Source organism: Oncorhynchus nerka, linkage group LG14 (assembly GCF_034236695.1).
Source record: "Oncorhynchus nerka isolate Pitt River linkage group LG14, Oner_Uvic_2.0, whole genome shotgun sequence".
NCBI classification, from domain to species: Eukaryota; Metazoa; Chordata; class Actinopteri; order Salmoniformes; family Salmonidae; genus Oncorhynchus; species Oncorhynchus nerka.
The window spans coordinates 15,840,868-15,863,767 of record NC_088409.1 but is presented as its reverse complement, the minus strand read 5'-3'; the positions used below and the strand labels follow the sequence as shown (position 1 = coordinate 15,863,767).

The following is a 22,900-nucleotide window of genomic DNA, read 5'->3' as shown; positions in this document are numbered from 1 at the left end:
CTTCCGTCTTCAAGAGAGCGAGAGTTGCACCCCTTCTGAAAAAACCTACACTCGATCCCTCCGATGTCAACAACTACAGACCAGTATCCCTTCTTTCTTTTCTCTCCAAAACTCTTGAACGTGCCGTCCTTGGCCAGCTCTCCCGCTATCTCTCTCAGAATGACCTTCTTGATCCAAATCAGTCAGGTTTCAAGACTAGTCATTCAACTGAGACTGCTCTTCTCTGTATCACGGAGGCGCTCCGCACTGCTAAAGCTAACTCTCTCTCCTCTGCTCTCATCCTTCTAGACCTATCGGCTGCCTTCGATACTGTGAACCATCAGATCCTCCTCTCCACCCTCTCCGAGTTGGGCATCTCCGGCGCGGCCCACGCTTGGATTGCGTCCTACCTGACAGGTCGCTCCTACCAGGTGGCGTGGCGAGAATCCGTCTCCACACCACGTGCTCTCACCACTGGTGTCCCCCAGGGCTCTGTTCTAGGCCCTCTCCTATTCTCGCTATACACCAAGTCACTTGGCTCTGTCATAACCTCACATGGTCTCTCCTATCATTGCTATGCAGACGACACACAATTAATCTTCTCCTTTCCCCCTTCTGATGACCAGGTGGCGAATCGCATCTCTGCATGTCTGGCAGACATATCCGTGTGGATGACGGATCACCACCTCAAGCTGAACCTCGGCAAGACGGAGCTGCTCTTCCTCCCGGGGAAGGACTGCCCGTTCCATGATCTCGCCATCACGGTTGACAACTCCATTGTGTCCTCCTCCCAGAGCGCTAAGAACCTTGGCGTGATCCTGGACAACACCCTGTCGTTCTCAACTAACATCAAGGCGGTGGCCCGTTCCTGTAGGTTCATGCTCTACAACATCCGCAGAGTACGACCCTGCCTCACACAGGAAGCGGCGCAGGTCCTAATCCAGGCACTTGTCATCTCCCGTCTGGATTACTGCAACTCGCTGTTGGCTGGGCTCCCTGCCTGTGCCATTAAACCCCTACAACTCATCCAGAACGCCGCAGCCCGTCTGGTGTTCAACCTTCCCAAGTTCTCTCCACGTCACCCCGCTCCTCCGCTCCCTCCACTGGCTTCAGTTGAAGCTCGCATCCGCTACAGACCATGGTGCTTGCCTACGGAGCTGTGAGGGGAACGGCACCTCAGTACCTCCAGGCTCTGATCAGGCACTACACCCAAACAAGGGCACTGCGTTCATCCACCTCTGGCCTGCTCGCCTCCCTACCACTGAGGAAGTACAGTTTCCGCTCAGCCCAGTCAAAACTGTTCGCTGCTCTGGCCCCCAATGGTGGAACAAACTCCCTCACGAGCCTTCAATGTAAATGTGATGAGGGTGTAGTGGTGTAGGGTTGTAACTACATGTTGTTAATGTGATGAGGGTGTAGTGGTGTAGTGTTGTAACTACATGTTGTTAATGTGATGTGGGTGTAGTGGTTTAACTACATGTTGTTAATGTGATGAGGGTGTAGTGGTGTAGGGTTGTAACTACATGTTGTTAATGTGATGAGGGTGTAGTGGTGTAGGGTTGTAACTACATGTTGTTAATGTGATGTGGGTGTAGTGGTGTAACTACATGTTGTTAATGTGATGTGGGTGTAGTGGTGTAACTACATGTTGTTAATGTGATGTGGGTGTAGTGGTTAATGTAGTGGTGTAACTACATGTTGTTAATGTGATGTGGGTGTAGTGGTGTAACTACATGTTGTTAATGTGATGTGGGTGTAGTGTTGTAACTACATGTTGTTAATGTGATGTGGGTGTAGTGGTGTAGGGTTGTAACTACATGTTGTTAATGTGATGTGGGTGTAGTGGTGTAGTGGTGTAGCTACATGTTGTTAATGTGATGTGGGTGTAGTGGTGTAGGGTTGTAACTACATGTTGTTAATGTGATGTGGGTGTAGTGGTGTAACTACATGTTGTTAATGTGATGTGGGTGTAACTACATGGTTAATGTGATGGGTGGTGTAACTACATGTTGTTAATGTGATGAGGGTGTAGTGGTTTAACTACATGTTGTTAATGTGATGAGGGTGTAGGGTTGTAACTACATGTTGTTAATGTGATGTGGGTGTAGTGGTGTAGTGTTGTAACTACATGTAGTTAATGTGATGTGGGTGTAGTGGTTTAACTACATGTTGTTAATGTGATGAGGGTGTAGTGGTGTAGGGTTGTAACTACATGTTGTTAATGTGATGTGGGTGTAGTGGTGTAACTACATGTTGTTAATGTGATGTGGGTGTAGTGGTGTAGGGTTGTAACTACATGTTGTTAATGTGATGAGGGTGTAGTGGTTTAACTACATGTTGTTAATGTGATGAGGGTGTAGTGGTGTAGGGTTGTAACTACATGTTGTTAATGTGATGAGGGTGTAGTGGTGTAGTGTTGTAACTACATGTTGTTAATGTGATGTGGGTGTAGTGGTGTACTGGTGTAACTACATGTAGTTAATGTGATGTGGGTGTAGTGGTGTAACTACATGTTGTTAATGTGATGTGGGTGTAGTGGTGTAACTACATGTTGTTAATGTGATGTGGGTGTAGTGGTGTAGGGTTGTAACTACATGTTGTTAATGTGATGTGGGTGTAGTGGTGTAGTGGTGTAACTACATGTTGTTAATGTGATGTGGGTGTAGTGGTGTAACTACATGTAGTTAATGTGATGTGGGTGTAGTGGTGTAACTACATGTTGTTAATGTGATGTGGGTGTAGTGGTGTAACTACATGTTGTTAATGTGATGTGGGTGTAGTGGTGTAGGGTTGTAACTACATGTTGTTAATGTGATGTGGGTGTAGTGGTGTAGTGGTGTAACTACATGTTGTTAATGTGATGTGGGTGTAGTGGTGTAACTACATGTAGTTAATGTGATGTGGGTGTAGTGGTGTAGTGGTGTAACTACATGTTGTTAATGTGATGTGGGTGTAGTGGTGTAACTACATGTAGTTAATGTGATGTGGGTGTAGTGGTGTAGTGGTGTAACTACATGTTGTTAATGTGATGAGGGTGTAGTGGTGTAGGGTTGTAACTACATGTTGTTAATGTGATGAGGGTGTAGTGGTGTAGGGTTGTAACTACATGTTGTTAATGTGATGAGGGTGTAGTGGTGTTGGGGTGTAACTACATGTTGTTAATGTGATGTGGGTGTAGTGGTGTAACTGTAGTGAAGGGATGTAGCTACATGTGTGACTGTCTGGCTGCTGCCTTCCTCATCAACAAACACTCTGCTCACTCAGCTCTGTAGCTCCGTTGGTAAAAGATCATCCTGCAGCAACAGGACATGTCAATTATTATGTGGATTAGAATTCATGGACATTATTGTAGGGGAGAAACCCAGCCCAGTCCACCCAAGAAGAAACCCAGCCCAGTCACGGACCAGGATGTCTTGCTCCCAGGCAGACTAAATAACTTTTTTGCCCGCTTTGAGGACAATACAGTGCCACTGACACGGCCTGCAACGAAAACATGCGGTCTCTCCTTCACTGCAGCCGAGGTGAGTAAGACATTTAAACGTGTTAACCCTCGCAAGGCTGCAGGCCCAGACGGCATCCCCAGCCGCGCCCTCAGAGCATGCGCAGACCAGCTGGCCGGTGTGTTTACGGACATATTCAATCAATCCCTATACCAGTCTGCTGTTCCCACATGCTTCAAGAGGGCCAACATTGTTCCTGTTCCCAAGAAAGCTAAGGTAACTGAGCTAAACGACTACCGCCCCGTAGCACTCACTTCCGTCATCATGAAGTGCTTTGAGAGACTAGTCAAGGACCATATCACCTCCACCCTACCTGACACCCTAGACCCACTCCAATTTGCTTACCGCCCAAATAGGTCCACAGACGATGCAATCTCAACCACACTGCACACTGCCCTAACCCACCTGGACAAGAGGAATACCTATGTGAGAATGCTGTTCATCGACTACAGCTCGGCATTCAACACCATAGTACCCTCCAAGCTCGTCATCAAGCTCGAGACCCTGGGTCTCGACCCCGCCCTGTGCAACTGGGTACTGGACTTCCTGACGGGCCGCCCCAGGTGGTGAGGGTAGGCAAAAACATCTCCTCCCCGCTGATCCTCAACACGGGGCCCCACAAGGGTGCGTTCTGAGCCCTCTCCTGTACTCCCTGTTCACCCACGACTGCGTGGCCACGCACGCCTCCAACTCAATCATCAAGTTTGCGGACGACACAACAGTGGTAGGCTTGATTACCAACAACGACGAGACGGCCTACAGGGAGGAGGTGAGGGCCCTCGGAGTGTGGTGTCAGGAAAATAACCTCACACTCAACGTCAACAAAACTAAGGAGATGATTGTGGACTTCAGGAAACAGCAGAGGGAACACCCCCTACCCACATCGATGGAACAGTAGTGGAGAGGGTAGCAAGTTTTAAGTTCCTCGGCATACACATCACAGACAAACTGAATTGGTCCACTCACACTGACAGCGTCGTGAAGAAGGCGCAGCAGCGCCTCTTCAACCTCAGGAGGCTGAAGAAATTCGGCTTGTCACCAAAAGCACTCACAAACTTCTACAGATGCACAATCGAGAGCATCCTGGCGGGCTGTATCACCGCCTGGTACGGCAACTGCTCCGCCCTCAACCGTAAGGCTCTCCAGAGGGTAGTGAGGTCTGCACAACGCATCACCGGGGCAAACTACCTGCCCTCCAGGACACCTACACCACCCGATGTTACAGGAAGGCCATAAAGATCATCAAGGACATCAACCACCCGAACCACTGCCTGTTCACCCCGCTATCATCCAGAAGGCGAGGTCAGTACAGGTGCATCAAAGCTGGGACTGAGAGACTGAAAAACAGCTTCTATCTCAAGGCTATCAGACTGTTAAACAGCCACCATTGAGTGGCTGCTGCCAACACACTGTCATTGACACTGACCCAACTCCAGCCACTTTAATAATGGGAATTGATGGGAAATGATGTAAATATATCACTAGCCACTTTAAACAATGCTACCTTATATAATGTTACTTACCCTACATTATTCATCTCATATGCATACGTATATACTGTACTCTACATCATCGACTGCATCCTTATGTAATACATGTATCACTAGCCACTTTAACTATGCCACTTTGTTTACTTTGTCTACATACTCATCTCATATGTATATACTGTACTCGATACCATCTACTGTATGCTGCTCTGTACCATCACTCACTCATATATCCTTATGTACATATTCTTTATCCCCTTACACTGTGTATAAGACAGTAGTTTTAGAATTGTTAGTTAGATTACTTGTTGGTTATCACTGCATTGTCGGAACTAGAAGCACAAGCATTTCGCTACACTCGCATTAACATCTGCTAACCATGTGTATGTGACAAATAAAATTTGATTTGATTTGATTTGATTTGATTTGATGCATTTTCTGGAACGGATAATTAAGTAAGAAATTATTAAGCCTTTTTTTAATTAAGCCTTTTTACACCTCAAATACACTACAAGTTTGAAATGTCCTGTTTTGCAGGAAAGTTCTCCTGCAAGCAGGGTGATCAAATTAAGATCCTACATCTGTATGCAGTCCATCCACTCCATCCAGACAGCTTTCTAGTTTGGCTGCTCTGACCTTTAGTTGAAGCATAGAAACTCTAAACGTGAAGAGTGTTTATGACAAAGCCCACGGGGTAAGTATAAGCAATGCTTAAAGAGAAACTTAGAGATTTTGGCAATGAAACCCTCATCCACTTCCCCAGAGTCAGATTAACTCGTGGATACCATTGCTCATTGCGCTAACGCTAGTTAGCAACTTCCTTCAAATTGCACGCAGGACATACAAATGGTATCCACAAGTTCATCTGACTCTGGGGAAGGATCCCTTTAATACCAAAATAATCATTTATATTTGGCCTGGACTCGTCATGCTGTTATGCTTGGCTGAGTGCGTTGTTGGCCCTGTGTGTGTGTGTGCACGTGGGATTGTCTCAGGGATCTCAGGGATCTTATTTACACCCCACCAGGGAATCCCTGGGACAGAGGTTCTCTCAGAGTTTGGAGGTGATCAGCGGTAAAGCAGGCATATCTAAACACACCAGCTCTGACCTGTGTGTGTGTGTGTGTGTGTGTGTGTGTGTGTGAGAGAGAGAGAGAGAGAGAGAGAGAGAGAGAGAGAGAGAGAGAGAGAGAGAGAGAGAGAGAGACATGTACACTGGAGAATGATCTACACACTACATTTCCTCAGTTGGTCATGAGAAAATAGGTCAGGAGTTGAAGCAGGTTAAAGGGGCTTTTGGGATCGGGCAAGCAATAGTACAGGGTTGTCATGGTAACAAGGGAAGACGTGGGAAAAGAAGGACAGGTCGGGCACCTACAGATTAAGGGATAAATAAATAGATGAAGAAATCAACAGAACCCCGGAGAAAAGAGAAGAACTCCACCCACATTCTATTAGAAGTCCTCAACAGAGTGGTGGAGAAAGGAGACAAACCTCCTGGACTCCACTCACATTCTATTAGAAGTCCTCAACAGACTGGTGGAGAAAGGAGACAAACCTCCTGGACTCCACCCACATTCTATTAGAAGTCCTCAACAGAGTGGTGGAGAAAGGAGACAAACCTCCTGGACTCCACCCACATTCTATTAGAAGTCCTCAACAGAGTGGTGGAGAAAGGAGACAAACCTCCTGGACTCCACTCACATTCTATTAGAAGTGGCTCCTAACTCAGAGTAGAGTGACATCTACAGCTATTTTATGTGGTGGACTTTTAGGTTTCTAAGAGCCTTGTCTTCTCTCTCTCTTTCATTTCCTCTCTCTCACCCCGCTCTCTTTCCCTGCCTCTCTCACTCGCTACCCCTCTCTCTTTCCATAACTCTCTCACCCCTCTCTCTCTCCCCATCTCATTTTCCTTGTCTCTCTCTCTCTCTCTCTCTCTCACCCCTCTCTCTTCTTTTCTCTCCCTCTTTTCCCCTCTCTCTTTCCTTGTGTGTGTGTCTCTCTCTCTCTCACCCCGCTCTCTACCTTTCTCTCCCTTTTTCTCCCCCCCCTCTCTCTTCCCTCTCCCTTTCCATGCATATCTCTCTCTCCCCGTCTCCCTTTCCTTGTGTCTCTCTCTCTCGCTCTCTCTCTCTCACCCCTCTCTCTTCCTTTCTCTCCCTCTTTTCCCCTATCTCTTTGCTTGCTGTCTCTCTCTTTCTCACCCCTCTCTATTTTCCTTTCTCTCCCTCTCTCTCCTCCTCTCTCTTTCTCAGCACCTCTATCTCTTATCCCCCTCTCTCTGTGGCTTGTTTGTACATTGAGAGGCAACAACGTGTGATTTATCTGTCTGACTCAGAGACCAAGTTAAAAAGGGAGATGCTGGGGTTAGAGGTCAAATCCCTAACCATACAATGAGGTCAATGAGGGGTTGTAGGCCACATTGACAACCCGTCCAGAAGGGTTATATCAGTGTTGTGTCACAGTCATCCTCTCTGACCACTTTGATTTATTCTGATTCAAACAGGTCAGGAAGTAACAAGTCTAACAGACAGAGGAAACACGTTGGATAATGTTCAACTTAATTGAATCAACATGTGGAGACCATGATGTGATTTAGGCATAACATGTGAACCATACCAGCTAATGAAGGTCGTTTACGCTGTTGTTTCACTATGAGATATGGCTCTTGTTTAAGCTAAATGTAATAAATGAATAGCAAAGTCAAAGAGGTGTCTGGGCTGTTGTAACCCAAAATGTATTAAAGCATCAGTCTTCTTCAGACATCGTTTCAGTTCCAAGCCTGTATCACTGTCCAAAGTCATTAATAAAGTCTCCCTGACTTAATTCTCAATAAAGCTACAAAACGTATTTTATTCCAAAGAGAGAGGCTGAAGAAGGAGAGTGAGAGAGAGAGAGAGAGAGAGAGAGAGAGAGAGAGAGAGAGAGAGAGAGAGAGAGAGAGAGAGGGGAGGGAAATTAGTTTTATGAACTGCAACATCCTGCCAGGACTTTTATTGGGCGCTTAAGCATGTGTGACCTGCCCCGTAGCAACAGATCCGCCTGTTAAATAATAGCTGTGACCTTGTAGGTGGGTGTGTTGACCCCTCCCAGTCCCCCTACCATCACTACCTAACCTCTAAACACAGCTAGACCTCAATGCACACGCACGCACGCACGCTCGCACGCACGCACGCACGCACGCACGCACGCACGCACACACACACACACACACACACACACATTAACATGGTCAACCTTTGACCTCCACGGACAGAAACATTAATAACCAGATGCCTTATTGGTCTAATGTCCTTGTGTGTGTGTGTGTTTGTGTGTGTGTGTGTGTGTGTGTGTTTTGTGTGTGACACCACCAAGCCAAACCATTAATTTAAATGGAGAATGTAAACATGTGGTGGTGAAGACTGGCCTAACCCAAAGTGTCAATGTTTTGATTGATTGATACCATCTGATTGATACCATCTGATTGATACCATCACTGATTGATACCATCTCTGGTTGATACCATCTCTGATTGATACCATCTCTGATTGATACCATCTCTGATTGATACCATCTCTGATTGATGTAATCTCTGATTGATGTCATCACTGATTGATACCATCTCTGATTGATGTCATCTCTGGTTGATACCATCACTGATTGATACTATCTCTGATTGATACTATCCCTGATTGATACCATCTCTGATTGATACGATCCCTGATTGATGTCGTCTCTGATTGATACTATCTCTGATTGATACTATCCCTGATTGATACCATCTCTGATTGATACCATCCCTGATTGATACCATCTCTGATTGATACTATCCCTGATTGATACTATCCCTGATTGATACCATCTCTGATTGATACCATCTCTGATTGATACCATCTCTGATTGATACCATCTCTGATTGATACCATCTCTGATTGATACGATCCTTGATTGATGCCATCTCTGATTGATACCATCTCTGATTGATACTATCCCTGATTGATACCATCTCTGATTGATACCATCTCTGATTGATGTCATCTCTGATTGATGTCATCTCTGATTGATACTATCTCTGATTGATACTATCTCTGATTGATACTATCTCTGATTGATACCATCTCTGATTGATACTATCCCTGATTGATACCATCTCTGATTGATGTCATCTCTGATTGATACTATCTCTGATTGATACTATCCCTGATTGATACCATCTCTGATTGATACCATCTCTGATTGATACCATCTCTGATTGATACTATCCCTGATTGATACCATCTCTGATTGATACCATCTCTGATTGATACTATCCCTGATTGATACCATCTCTGATTGATACTATCCCTGATTGATACCATCTCTGATTGATACCATCTCTGATTGATACTATCCCTGATTGATACCATCTCTGATTGATACTATCCCTGATTGATACTATCCCTGATTGATACCATTTCTGATTGATACGATCCCTGATTGATACCATCTCTGATTGACACCATCGTTGAGCAAGGCACTTAACCCTAATTTTCTCCCAGGCCACCATACTACTTTGGCTGACCCTTTAAAACAACACATTTCACTACACCTACAGTATCTGGTATATGTGACAATACAAGAAATAGATTTTTCGATTGCCATATAGTCATGTGTTGTACAAAGAGGGGTTGGGGACCGGGAGAGGAGACAGAGCTGTGTGTGTGTGTGTGTGTGTGTGTGTGTGTGTGTGTGTGTGTGTGTGTGTGTGTGAGTTACTACTGGTCTGTACATACCCCTGAGGATGTAATTCTGGTAGTTCTGGTCTGCTTCAGCTCCGACCTTGATTAGACATGTCAGTCCTTCAGACACCACAAACTCATGGACCAGGTCCTTGTCATCCTGAGGAACAGAGAGACGAGTAGTTTATGCCTGACTCTCACACATCATACAGACGACTAGAGATTGGTCATGTGCTATGAGTAGCAGTGATTCTATGGATAAGTCCTAAATAGCACCCTATTCCCTATTTTAGCGCAATAGTGGTGCACTATATAGGGAATAGGGCAGCATTTGGGACATCTATGTATGATTTAGCATAATGGGACATCTATGTATGATTTAGCATAATGGGACAAGGATTAGGAAGTTATATGAGAGTGTTTTTTTGATGCCACAAATCTATAAAAACCTTGAACGACATTTAAGAGCCCTTGTAGGTTTCATGTTTTTATCTACAGTATAATAATGACCTTTAAACTTTGCCAAGTATGGGCATTATTTATTGTTGTTTGCAGTAACATTCATTTACTACACACTGTATGGAAATACAAGCATTACATTTCATTAAAGAGATTTATGGTATCCTTGACAACACATATTTCCATGACAGCGAGTAAGACTAAGTATGTTGTGCGTTACTTTCACCAGGGACAAATTACCCATCATGCTCCAAGCACCTCATTTCCTGTTCTCATGGCAACCCTGTATTTTGTAGTTGCCTTAAACATCGGTTGCTAAGTGCCTGTTGTCGGCTAACAGAAAGAGCTCATCCAATTAGTGACAGAGAGGTGCTAAGAGCATTGCTGTCCTCGTTTAATGAATGGTTAGACACGAATGTACCACTCCGAGGGTGAGTGAGTGAGCACTCTTCTCATTGCTGATTTGGTATTACTGACCCAGACCACAACCCCGTCCATCTTAGATCCTGGCTAAAGTGACGGGGAAACTCTGGGTTCACACCAAACAAATTCATTACATCATAGTTGTTGAGTCTTAGCTGTGAAATAGCAGCCTTGGGCTCCTGAGTGGCGCAGCGGTCTAAGGCACTGCATCTCAGTGCTAAAGGCATCACTATAGACACCCTGGTTCGATTCCAGGCTGTATCACAACTGGCCGTACTTGGGAGTCCCATAGGGCGATGCACAATTGACCCAGTGTTGTCCAGGTTAGGCCGTGGAAGGCCATCATTGTAAATAAGAATTTGTTCTTAACTCACTTGCCTAGTTAAATAAAGTGAAGTGTTTCCTGAACTCTGTCTTGCCCCCACCCACCTCCTGGGAGCACATTTTGGTTTTCCTACTAGCACAACACAGCTGATTGAAGTAATCCAAGCTTGATGATGAGTTGGTTAGTGTTAGGGCACAAACCTAAACGTGCACCCAGAGGGGCCTCGGGACCTATCTGTGAAACACTGCTGGGTATGATAGGAGAGATGGTTACTGTAGGCTACGTACACACCGGGATCAGGACACCAGACATCAAAATGCCTTCTGAACATAACATTACAACAGGAAGGAACTTGTTTTAACCTTGTGTATTAGGCCCAGTGGATACTGGGAAGGAAAATAGTCCTCAGGAGTGAAATTCAATGTAGACAATGTGTCTGGGGAACTATGGCTGGAGAACCCCTTTAATTACTAGATCATGAGTGAAATTCAATGTAGACAATGTGTCTAGGGAACTATGGCTGGAGAACCCCTTTAATTACTAGATCAGGAGTGAAATTCAATGTAGACAATGTGTCTGGGGAACTATGGCTGGAGAACCCCTTTAATTACTAGATCAGAACCCCTTTAATTACTAGAGTGAAATTCAATGTAGACAATGTGTCTAGGGAACTATGGCTGGAGAACCCCTTTAATTACTAGATCCGGAGTGAAATTCAATGTAGACAATGTGTCTAGGGAACTATGGCTGGAGAACCCCTTTAATTACTAGATCAGGAGTGAAATTCAATGTAGACAATGTGTCTAGGGAACTATGGCTGGAGAACCCCTTGAATTACTAGATCAGGAGTGAAATTCAATGTAGACAATGTGTCTAGGGAACTATGGCTGGAGAACCCCTTGAATTACTAGATCAGGAGTGAAATTCAATGTAGACAATGTGTCTAGGGAACTATGGCTGGAGAACCCCTTTAATTACTAGATCAGGAGTGAAATTCAATGTAGACAATGTGTCTGGGGAACTATGGCTGGAGAACCCCTTTAATTACTAGATCAGGAGTGCCTTATTACACACAAGATGCATGGGGCCCTGTTGAATAACCTTCAACTCTGTGGCTATAACCTTACTATAACACGATTAGCTCTAATCTAATTGATCCAATTGGATGAATGTATTTCTGAACAACAGGCTCCCAGCTTGCTTCAGTCCTAAATGGCACCATATTCCCTATGTAGGGCACTACTTTTGACTATAGTCCTATGAGGCCCTGGCCAAAAGTAGTGCACTATAAAGGGAACAGGGTGCTATTTGGGACGGAGACTGTAGAGTTAGCATGTAGCCAACCACCCACTGGGAGAGCACTTTATACTGAACCAACTGATCTGAGCTCAGTGCTATTTCTTTATACTGAACCAACTGATCTAAGCTCAGAGCTATTTCTTTATACTGAACCAACTGATCTGAGCTCAGTGCTATTTCTTTATGGTGAACAAACTGATCTGAGCTCAGTGCTATTTCTTTATACTGAACCAACTGATCTGAGCTCAGTGCTATTTCTTTATACTGAACCATCTGATCTGAGCTCAGTGCTATTTCTTTATACTGAACCATCTGATCTGAGCTCAGTGCTATTTCTTTATGGTGAACCAACTGATCTGAGCTCAGTGCTATTTCTTTATACTGAACCAACTGATCTGAGCTCAGTGCTATTTCTTTATACTGAACCAACTGATCTGAGCTCAGTGCTATTTCTTTATGCTGAACCAACTGATCTGAGCTCAGTGCTATTTCTTTATACTGAACCAACTGATCTGAGCTCAGTGCTATTTCTTTATACTGAACCATCTGATCTGAGCTCAGTGCTATTTCTTTATACTGAACCATCTGATCTGAGCTCAGTGCTATTTCTTTATGGTGAACCAACTGATCTGAGCTCAGTGCTATTTCTTTATACTGAACCAACTGATCTGAGCTCAGTGCTATTTCTTTATGCTGAACCAACTGATCTGAGCTCAGTGCTATTTCTTTATACTGAACCAACTGATCTGAGCTCAGTGCTATTTCTTTATACTGAACCAACTGATCTAAGCTCAGTGCTATTTCTTTATACTGAGCCAACTGATCTAAGCTCAGAGCTATTTCTTTATGCTGAACCAACTGATCTGAGCTCAGTGCTATTTCTTTATGCTGAACCAACTGATCTGAGCTCAGTGCTATTTCTTTATGCTGAACCATCTGATCTGAGCTCAGTGCTATTTCTTTCACTTTGATGTCACCACACAACGTTTCATTGGCAGCCTGTCCAGTTGTGTAATATCAAAAGGCCTTGGGAGAGCTCCATGAAAAGGCATGTTTTAGTGGACTGCTTATCCAAGTCTTTTTGACTTAATACTAGACAAAGGTCTTACAATATTGAAGAGGACAACTAAGACCACTGTAGTAGTGCTTCGATACTGGGACATGAAATATAATGAAAAACACAGTATTATCATAACCCTGAAATACATAGTGAATGACCCTGTCATATGTGGATATTTCTGCTGAGATTGTCTCCTATATTTCAACATGTTACAGTAGTATTTTATTTGCAGAGCCTCATGTCCGCTTGCCAAATCCTGCACTTTATGTTGTTCTCCTAGACGACAAAACCACCTGTGGCTCTCACACCTGTCGACGGCTCAGTCATTTAAGTACAGGAGGGAGGTTTTCATCTGGCTTCGGAGTGGGCTATGCAACGCTAGGCTAGGAGCTAGTGCTCAGGTGGGGAGTGAGGGGGAGAGTTGTGTGTGTGTGTGTGTGTACTGTTGGGTGGTCAGTCTTAGAGCGCACCTCCCTCATAGGAATACACACCAGAGTGTTTCCAGGACAGCTTCTACATGCATCAATGATGGAGAGCCCAGTCATTTGGCAAAACCACTGTGTATACAAGTGTGTACTCACACACAGAGAGAAAGTTCCAGACACACACAGCTGGACTGGAACTGAAATATTACACAGTCTGTGACCACAGAGCTGGAGACACTGTACCTTCTGATAACATTTAGGTATAGACCTGCAGCAGACAACATGTTAACAGGATTCTTCATCCAAACACATGGACGCACTAGATTGATACAAGCTCTTTAGGGGAGAGGTTACTCGAGTGCAGTTGCTTGTGTGTGTGTGTGTGTGTGTGTGTGTGTGTGTGTGTGTGTGTGTGTGTGTGTGTTAACATCCACTTCCTCCAAACCTGACCTAGTCATTCCAAGTGTGCACAGGCACAGTGAGACGTCCTGATCTATTCCTGTATTCCTCTGTCAACATCTGTAGCTCACTTTTCCTTCCAACGGTCTCCTGAAGTGATGTTTAACACTCCCCCTCTAGCCTCCACAGTGATTCCCTGCCAGGCCAGCCAGCCCCAGTGTGTGAAGCAAGGCTCTGGCCAAGCATGGACCTGAGCACAGCAGAGTACAGCATAGCATAGCTGCCACGGAGGCAGTCTTCTCTCACTGCACAGCTCTGTTCAGATAGCTAGGAAAATATTACTGTACAGTGTGTGTGTTAAGTATGTTTGTATGAGCACTTGCTGTACAAAGCATGCGTGTATGTGTGTGTGTCCAACACACTCGTGCATATGTGCATACACGTGTGTGTGTCATATGGGAGAATGTGTGCATATGTGCATACACGTGTGTGTGTCATATGGGAGAATGTGTGCATATGTGCATACACGTGTGTGTGTCATATGGGAGAATGTGTGCATATGTGCATACACGTGTGTGTGTCATATGGGAAAATGTGTGCATATGTGCATACACGTGTGTGTGTGTCATATGAGAGAATGTGTGCATATGTGCATACACGTGTGTGTGTCATATGGGAGAATGTGTGCATATGTGCATACACGTGTGTGTGTCATATGGGAGAATGTGTGCATATGTGCATACACGTGTGTGTGTGTCATATGGGAGAATGTGTGCATATGTGCATACACGTGTGTGTGTCATATGGGAGAATGTGTGCAATGTGCATACACGTGTGTGTCTCATATGGGAGAATGTGTGCATATGTGCATACACGTGTGTATGTCATATGGGAGAATGTGTGCATATGTGCATACACGTGTGTGTGTCATATGGGAGAATGTGTGCATATGTGCATACACGTGTGTGTGTCGTATGGGAGAATGTGTGCATATGTGCATACACGTGTGTGTGTCATATGGGAGAATGTGTGCATATGTGCATACACGTGTGTGTGTGTCATATGGGAGAATGTGTGCATATGTGCATACACGTGTGTGTGTCATATGGGAGAATGTGTGATAGTTAATGATAAACAAGAGCCATTAGTAGACTATCGCTGCAGTATTAATGAATCTGACATTCTCAGGCTGCTGCTAAGACAAAAGGGAGGGGAACATTACCTGAAAGATCTGTTTGAGGGAAAACAGGGCTCTCCTCAGCTCTCGTCCATTTGAGTTGTAGAGTTTCTCTAAAAGAAGAGAAAGAAGAGATCAGTTTACAGTCACACACAGCTGTGGTACTTTTCCATGTCAATGACTCAAGGAAAAAGCTAACTAAGCAAAGGCTTATTGTCCAAGTGATTGGAGAGATAACCCTGCATGTGTGAGTGAAACGCTGCATGTGTGAGTGAAACCCTGTGTCAGATTTTTACCTTGTCAGCTTGGGGACTCGATCTTGTAACCTTTCGGTTACTAGTCAAATGACCTAACCACTAGGCTACCTGCAGCCCCAGATATGAACTATAACCTTTAGTATTTGAACTATAACCTTTAGTATATGAACTATACACCTAGTATATGAACTATAACCTTTAGTATATGAACTATAACCTTTAGTATATGAACTATAACCTTTAGTATATTGGGTAGTATATTGGGTCACATTTCATTAATGCACATCTTGTCCAGTAATAGTTTGGCTAGTTGCTCTGGGCCAGTTGCCCTGGGCTAGTTGCCCTGGGCTAGTTGCTCTGGGCTAGTTGCTCTGGGCTAGTTGCCCTGGGCTAGTTGCTCTGGGCTAGTTGCCCTGTGCTAGTTGCCCTGGGCTAGTTGCTCTGGGCTAGTTGCCCTGGGCTAGTTGCTCTGTGCCAGTGAGTAGTGTAGACTGTAGTTCAGAGAAGCACATCTGTGAAGAGTTAAAAAACACTTGACTTTTCCTGCTGACAGAACTGCCTCTATCTGTCTCCTATGTGCAAAGCCACTACTAGCATAGAGATGATATAATACTGTGACTGACTACTACACTGACTGACTTATGCACCATAGCCAGATCACACAGGTCAGCTTGCCAACACATACAGTCAATGTGTAATGCTGTAGTGCAAAGGCTGAAGGGTTTCCAAAAGAACGGGATTCGTTGCTAGTTGGTATGGTTATGAGGCCTCTTGGTACATTGCATTAGTTCCAACAACTCTTAGGCTTTCTCATCCTGTCAGGGTGTGTTGAGATCTTTCAACATGGCATTGCATCTCAGGTGTTGTTTCGTGTCTTACCATTGGGTGGCAGTGTTGAGCAGTAGAGCGTGACTCCAGCCTACTATGACGCAGTGCTGCAGGTAAACCGTACCACTACCACACAGGCTGCTGCAGCTTGGAGAGTCACTACTCTGACTCAGCAAAAGCTGTCACTGCTGCAGATAGCAACATACACAATACCCTACTGCAGTTTCTGCCTACCCCCTTCAGCTCTACCTCTCTCTATCTCTCTCCTCTCCCTCTCTTTCTCTCTGTTTCATCTCTACCTCTCTCGCTCTCTCTCAGCCCCCCATCTCTCTCTCTCCCTCTTTCAGCTCTACCTCTCTCTATCTCTCTCCTCTCCCTCTCTTTCTCTCTGTTTCATCTCTACCTCTCTCCCTCTTTCAGCTCTACCTCTCTCTCTCTCTTCCTACATTTCTGTCTGTCTGCCTTTCTTTCTGTGACAGTCTTTGTCTCTCTCCCAAACATCTCTCAATACATTTTCTCTGTCCTTCTTTCTCTCTCTCTCTACATTTGCCTTTCTTCTTCCTCACTCATGTTTTCCTCTGTCATGAACACAGATCCATTTGGTCTCCAATGACCTCTGACCTCTCTGCTCCCTGTGTTCACACTCTCACTGTTACTAAGACCTCAATAATTATGCTTCCCTCCTTCTTCAAGCCAAAAAGAGAGGCCCAGGTGACCCCTGTGCATGATCACACACACACACATGCACACGCACACCTTTCATCGAAGCAGGCAGGGGCCTCATCAGTAACACTTTGCCCTGTGGTGTCATTTATTCTGTCATGTTGCTCTACTGCCTAGCAGAACTCATTATAACATATATTCTGTCATGTTGCTCTACGGCCTAACAGAAGTCATTGTAACACATATTCTGTCATGTTGCTCTACGGCCTAACAACAGAACTCATTACAACATATATTCTGTCATGTTGATCTACGGCCTAACAGAACTCATTATAACATATATTCTGTCATGTTGCTCTACGGCCTAACAACAGAACTCATTATAACATATATTCTGTCATGTTCCTCTACGGCCTAACAACAGAACAAATTACAACATATATCCTGTCATGTTGCTCTACGGCCTAACAACAGAACTCATTATAACATATATTCTGTCATGTTGCTCTACGGCCTAACAACAGAACTCATTATAAGATATATTCTGTCATGTTGCTCTACTGCCTAACTACAGAACTCATTATAACATATATTCTGTCATGTTGCTCTACGGCCTAACAACAGAACTCATTATAAGATATATTCTGTCATGATGCTCTACGGCCTAACAGAACTCATTATAACATAAATTCTGTCCTGTTGCTCTACTGCCTAACAACAGAACTCATTATAACATATATTCTGTAATGTTGCTCTACGGCCGAACAACAGAACTCAGTATAGCATATATTCCTCCATGTTGCTCTACGGCCTAACAGAACTCATTATAACATATATTCTGTCATGTTGCTCTACGGCCTAACAGAACTCATTATAACATATATTCTGTCATGTTGCTCTACGGCCTAACAACAGAACTCATTATAACATATATTCTGTCATGTTGCTCTACGGCCTAACAACAGAACTCATTATAACATATATTCTGTCATGTTGCTCTACGGCCTAACAGAACTCATTATAACATATATTCTGTCATGTTGCTCTACGGCCTAACTACAGAACTCATTATAACATATATTCTGTCATGTTGCTCTACGGCCTAACAACAGAACTCATTATAACATATATTCTGTCATGTTGCTCTACGGCCTAACAACAGAACTCATTATAACATATATTCTGTCATGTTGCTCTACGGCCTAACAACAGAACTCATTATAACATATATTCTGTCATGTTGCTCTACGGCCTAACAACAGAACTCATTATAACATATATTCTGTCATGTTGCTCTACTGCCTAACAACAGAACTCATTATAACATATATTCTGTCATGTTGCTCTACGGCCTAACAGAACTCATTATAACATATATTCTGTCATGTTGCTCTACTGCCTAACTACAGAACTCATTACAACATATATTCTGTCATGTTGCTCTACGGCCTAACAACAGAACTCATTATAACATATATTCTGTCATGTTGCTCTACTGCCTAACAACAGAACTCATTATAACATATATTCTGTCATGTTGCTCTACGGCCTAACAGAACTCATTATAACATATATTCTGTCATGTTGCTCTACTGCCTAACTACAGAACTCATTACAACATATATTCTGTCATGTTGCTCTACGGCCTAACAACAGAACTCATTCAAATTCCATCGTTGTCCTGATCATTGTGGCACTGGAGAGTTTAATATATTCCTGACTGTTGCTGTGTACGTGTGTGTGTGTGTGCATGTGCATGTGAGATTATGAGTCATGAACATAGACCCTAACACAACCCAACGCTGTCCGTTGAAACCTCTCACGTCTATGAGTGATCTGTCTATACAAACAGCTGGCCCTGATTCTATTCAGAAGGGTGAGAAACACACACAGTTTCTTGGCTGGATGGTGGACCGGGCATATGTTTGAGATTCACAGCACAGCAACAGACCTCTATTCATCATTGTTGTTTTCAGTCACAGATTAAATCCCTTCCCAGCTGAAGGTCTGAGTGTGTGTGTGTATGTGTATGTGTGTGTGTGTCAACCAGCTATTTGGGCACGCATAGATTCTTCCGGAGACACCGTCAGCCAGCAGTAGAGCCCAGCCCAGCCAAGGCCTAACAGACCCCCTCACCTCTCTCTCTCTCTCTCTCTCTCTCTCTCCCTCCCTCTCTCTCTCTCTCTCCTCACCTCTCTCTCTCTCTCTCTCTCCCTCACCAACACACACGTCAGACAGCACTAGTCCACCAGCAGAGAATTAGACAACACCCAACCCCCACAGAAAAGCCTTAACGCAAGCACTTTGCACATCGTGCATACACACACCACGCATACACGCATACACACCACGCATACACGCCACAAATACACACACCAGGCATACACGCACACACACACCACGCATACACACACACACACCACGCATACACACACCACGCATACACGCACACACACACCACGCATACACACACACACACACACACCACGCATGCACACACACACACCACGCATACACACACACACACACCACGCATGCACACACACACACCACGCATGCACACACACACACACCACGCATACACACACACACACACACACCACGCATACACACACACCACGCATACACACACACACACCACGCATACACACACACACACACACACACACACACACACACACACACACACACACACACACACACACATATACACACACCACACACCACACACACACACACACACACACATGCACACACACACACACACACACACACACACACACACACACACACACACACACACACACACACACACACTATGCATACACACACCACACACCACACATACACATGCACACACACCATGCTTACACGCACACACACAAACCACGCATACACACACACGAGCGCACACACACACCACACACACACACACACACACACACACACACACACACACTATGCATACACACACCACACACCACACATACACATGCACACACACCATGCTTACACGCACACACACAAACCACGCATACACACACAAGAGCGCACACACACACCACACACACACACCGCACACACATACACACGTGCGTACATACACACTGTTGGGGAAAACTATGATTTGCTGGGTAGTTGCAAAAGGATTCCTCAGTTGGTCAGAGGATGGCTGAGTGGCTCTGGACTGAGTGGCTCTGGACTGACTGGGTTGTGTTCCAGAACACATGTTGAGGGATGTATTGACTGGGTTGTGTTCCAGAACACATGTTGAGGGATTATTGACTGGGTTGTGTTCCAGAACACATGTTGAGGGATTTATTGACTGGGTTGTGTTCCAGAACACATGTTGAGGGATGTGCTGACTGATTTGGGCTGTGGTCCAGGACGAATGTTGTGGGATGTGCTGACTCGGCTGTGTTCCAGGACACTCAGCTCTGTTCACATTCACTCAGGGAGCCAGTCTGTGAATATGGCCTATATCTGATGATGATGATGCACCCTGCGTAGACACAGGGTGGACCAACACAATACAATCCAGGCCAGTAGAACTCTCTTTCTTCCATCCTGTAGAGATCTAGATTATAATGGAACACAGGGCTGGAGTGTTCCATCAGTAGAACTCTCTTTCTTCCATGCTGTAGAGATGTAGATTATGATGGAACACAGGGCTGGAGTGTTCCATCAGTAGAACTCTCTTTCTTCCATGCTGTAGAGATCTAGATTATGATGGAACACAGGGCTGGAGTGTTCCATGCTGGAGGAGAGGAAACACACATGCAGAAACATTCAACTCCCTATACGGCTGAGATCGGGACACAGATTACTCCTGATCTTTTAAAAGAGTGTGTCCCAGTGACCTACTGGTTTTAACACCCACCTGATATAAATCTGCAGTGAAGTGAGGAAGTATTTACAGGGGCACACCGATACACGGCCGTATGCATCATGGTAAAGAAATGTCACATACCCAAAAAATGATGTTTACTGTACGATGTTGTACAGGGGAATGTTCCCATGTTGACTCAACATGAGAAAATGATGTTTACTGTACGACTCAACATGAGAAAATGATGTTTACTGTACGATGTTGTTGACTCAACATGAGAAAATGATGTTTACTGTACGATGTTGTACAGGGGAATGTTCCCATGTTGACTCAACATGAGAAAATGATGTTTACTGTACGATGTTGTACAGGGGAATGTTCCCATGTTGACTCAACATGAGAAAATGATGTTTACTGTACGATGTTGAACAGGGGAATGTTCCCATGTTGACTCAACATGAGAAAATGATGTTTACTGTACGATGTTGTACAGGGGAATGTTCCCATGTTGACTCAACATGAGAAAATGATGTTTACTGTACGATGTTGAACAGGAGAAATGTTCCCATGTTGACTCAACATGAGAAAATGATGAGGCAAAGGGGAAATGTTGTTGTCATACAGACGGTTGGGGTCTATAGTAAGTCAGTCTACTGGCTACTGTTTCACTCCTTACATCACCAAAGAGTCCTGTAAAGTTGAGCTGGATGCCAGGAGACAGTGGACACGTATGAGTGTTGTAGGGAACAACATTTATTTATTTTCAGTATCCATGGCAACCCAATCCTACCACATTCCCAGCATGCTCTTCTTTCAGAAGGAGATCTGGGCCCTTAGAAGTGCTAGATTTTTTAAAAATCAGAATTTCTAAGATAATATGGGCAGGGAGGACCTGATCCTAGATCAGCGCTCCTACTCTGAGATGCTTTGTGAACACGGGCCCTTATGGCAGGTAGCCCGGATACTGTATGTCGTGCAAGTAAATCAGCAGATTCATCAGTCTCTCTGCCAGTCGGCACCATGCCCCCATCACCGTCCCTATCACCATGTTCTGCTGCAGTAGGGGCACTGCCTGTCCTGATGACTCTCCTCTTTAGTCTACACCATGTGTGGGAAAATCAAAGACTCCTGCGGCATGCAGGTTTCGGCAGGTTTCGACAGGTTCGTAACCACGGTGACGATGATTCAGAGTTGAGATGTGGGATCTGATCACTGGAGGGTGGAGAGGGGGGAACAGTTATGTAGGTTACTCATCACACTGTTCCCCTTGCTAAAACGATGAACATGATTAACATCGTAGCTCCACTTTCATGTTAGAGTGCTGATGGTGAATCAACCGTCTGGATTTCCAGTCAGACATTCATTGTGTTGTATTCTTGGATGTAAGTTGCTCATTCACTTTGCTAAATAAATAAATTCACTTTGCTAAGTAATATATATATTTATTTAAATAGATAAATAAATAAATAACCAGGGTGGCAGTAGTGACGTTGCGCCACTCGGGAGGCCACTTGATGATCCACTTCCTGATTCCACTTCATGCTACAACAAGGACAGTGATTTCCTCATCAGCCAGGAGGCTGCCAGAGTTTTAGCACTAATCCCAGAGGAGTATGTTTTAGGAGGGGGGACAGAGGGGCCAGACGCCAAGCCAATCAGAGATGGCATGGTAGTCAACATTCCTCCACAGTGTATCAGTGGCGTTTGCACAAAGGCTCTGTGCGCCTCATCTCAGGCCTGAAGTCCGGCCTGCAATAAAACTGTCAGGGAGTTATTCCTGCCCGCCACAAAATGAAGCCCTTCTGCAGAAACAGACAGCTCTTTCCCCTGTCCGCAGTCCGCACACCGGCGCGCCTCCCAAAGAGGCCCTCCTTTAATGAGAAATAGCTCAGCTCAGATTAGTTCCATACCAGCTGGCACAGATAAGTGCCCACAAAGTATGGTCCTTTTTTTTAAACATCACTGTATTTGAGAAGAGGGAGAAGAAGAAAAACACAAAGTGGAACAGAGAGGAAACTAGGTATTCTGTTGGAAGGAATGGAACTGGATCCCGACTCTGGAATCCTGTTAGCTTCAAAACCTTCTTCTTC

General features: G+C 44.7%; 1 long non-coding RNA gene across 1 annotated transcript in view; it reads right to left on the bottom strand.

The window, feature by feature from the left end:
• Positions 1 to 9,721: 9,721 nt before the first annotated feature.
• Positions 9,722 to 22,900, bottom strand: part of LOC135574964 (uncharacterized) — a 105,119-nt gene continuing 91,940 nt past the window's right edge. The window contains exons 2-3 of the long non-coding RNA XR_010465664.1: positions 15,279 to 15,346; positions 9,722 to 9,826 (exon numbers count right to left, since the gene is read on the bottom strand). This is a non-coding gene — a long non-coding RNA (uncharacterized LOC135574964). The remainder of the gene's footprint in view (positions 9,827 to 15,278; positions 15,347 to 22,900) is intronic.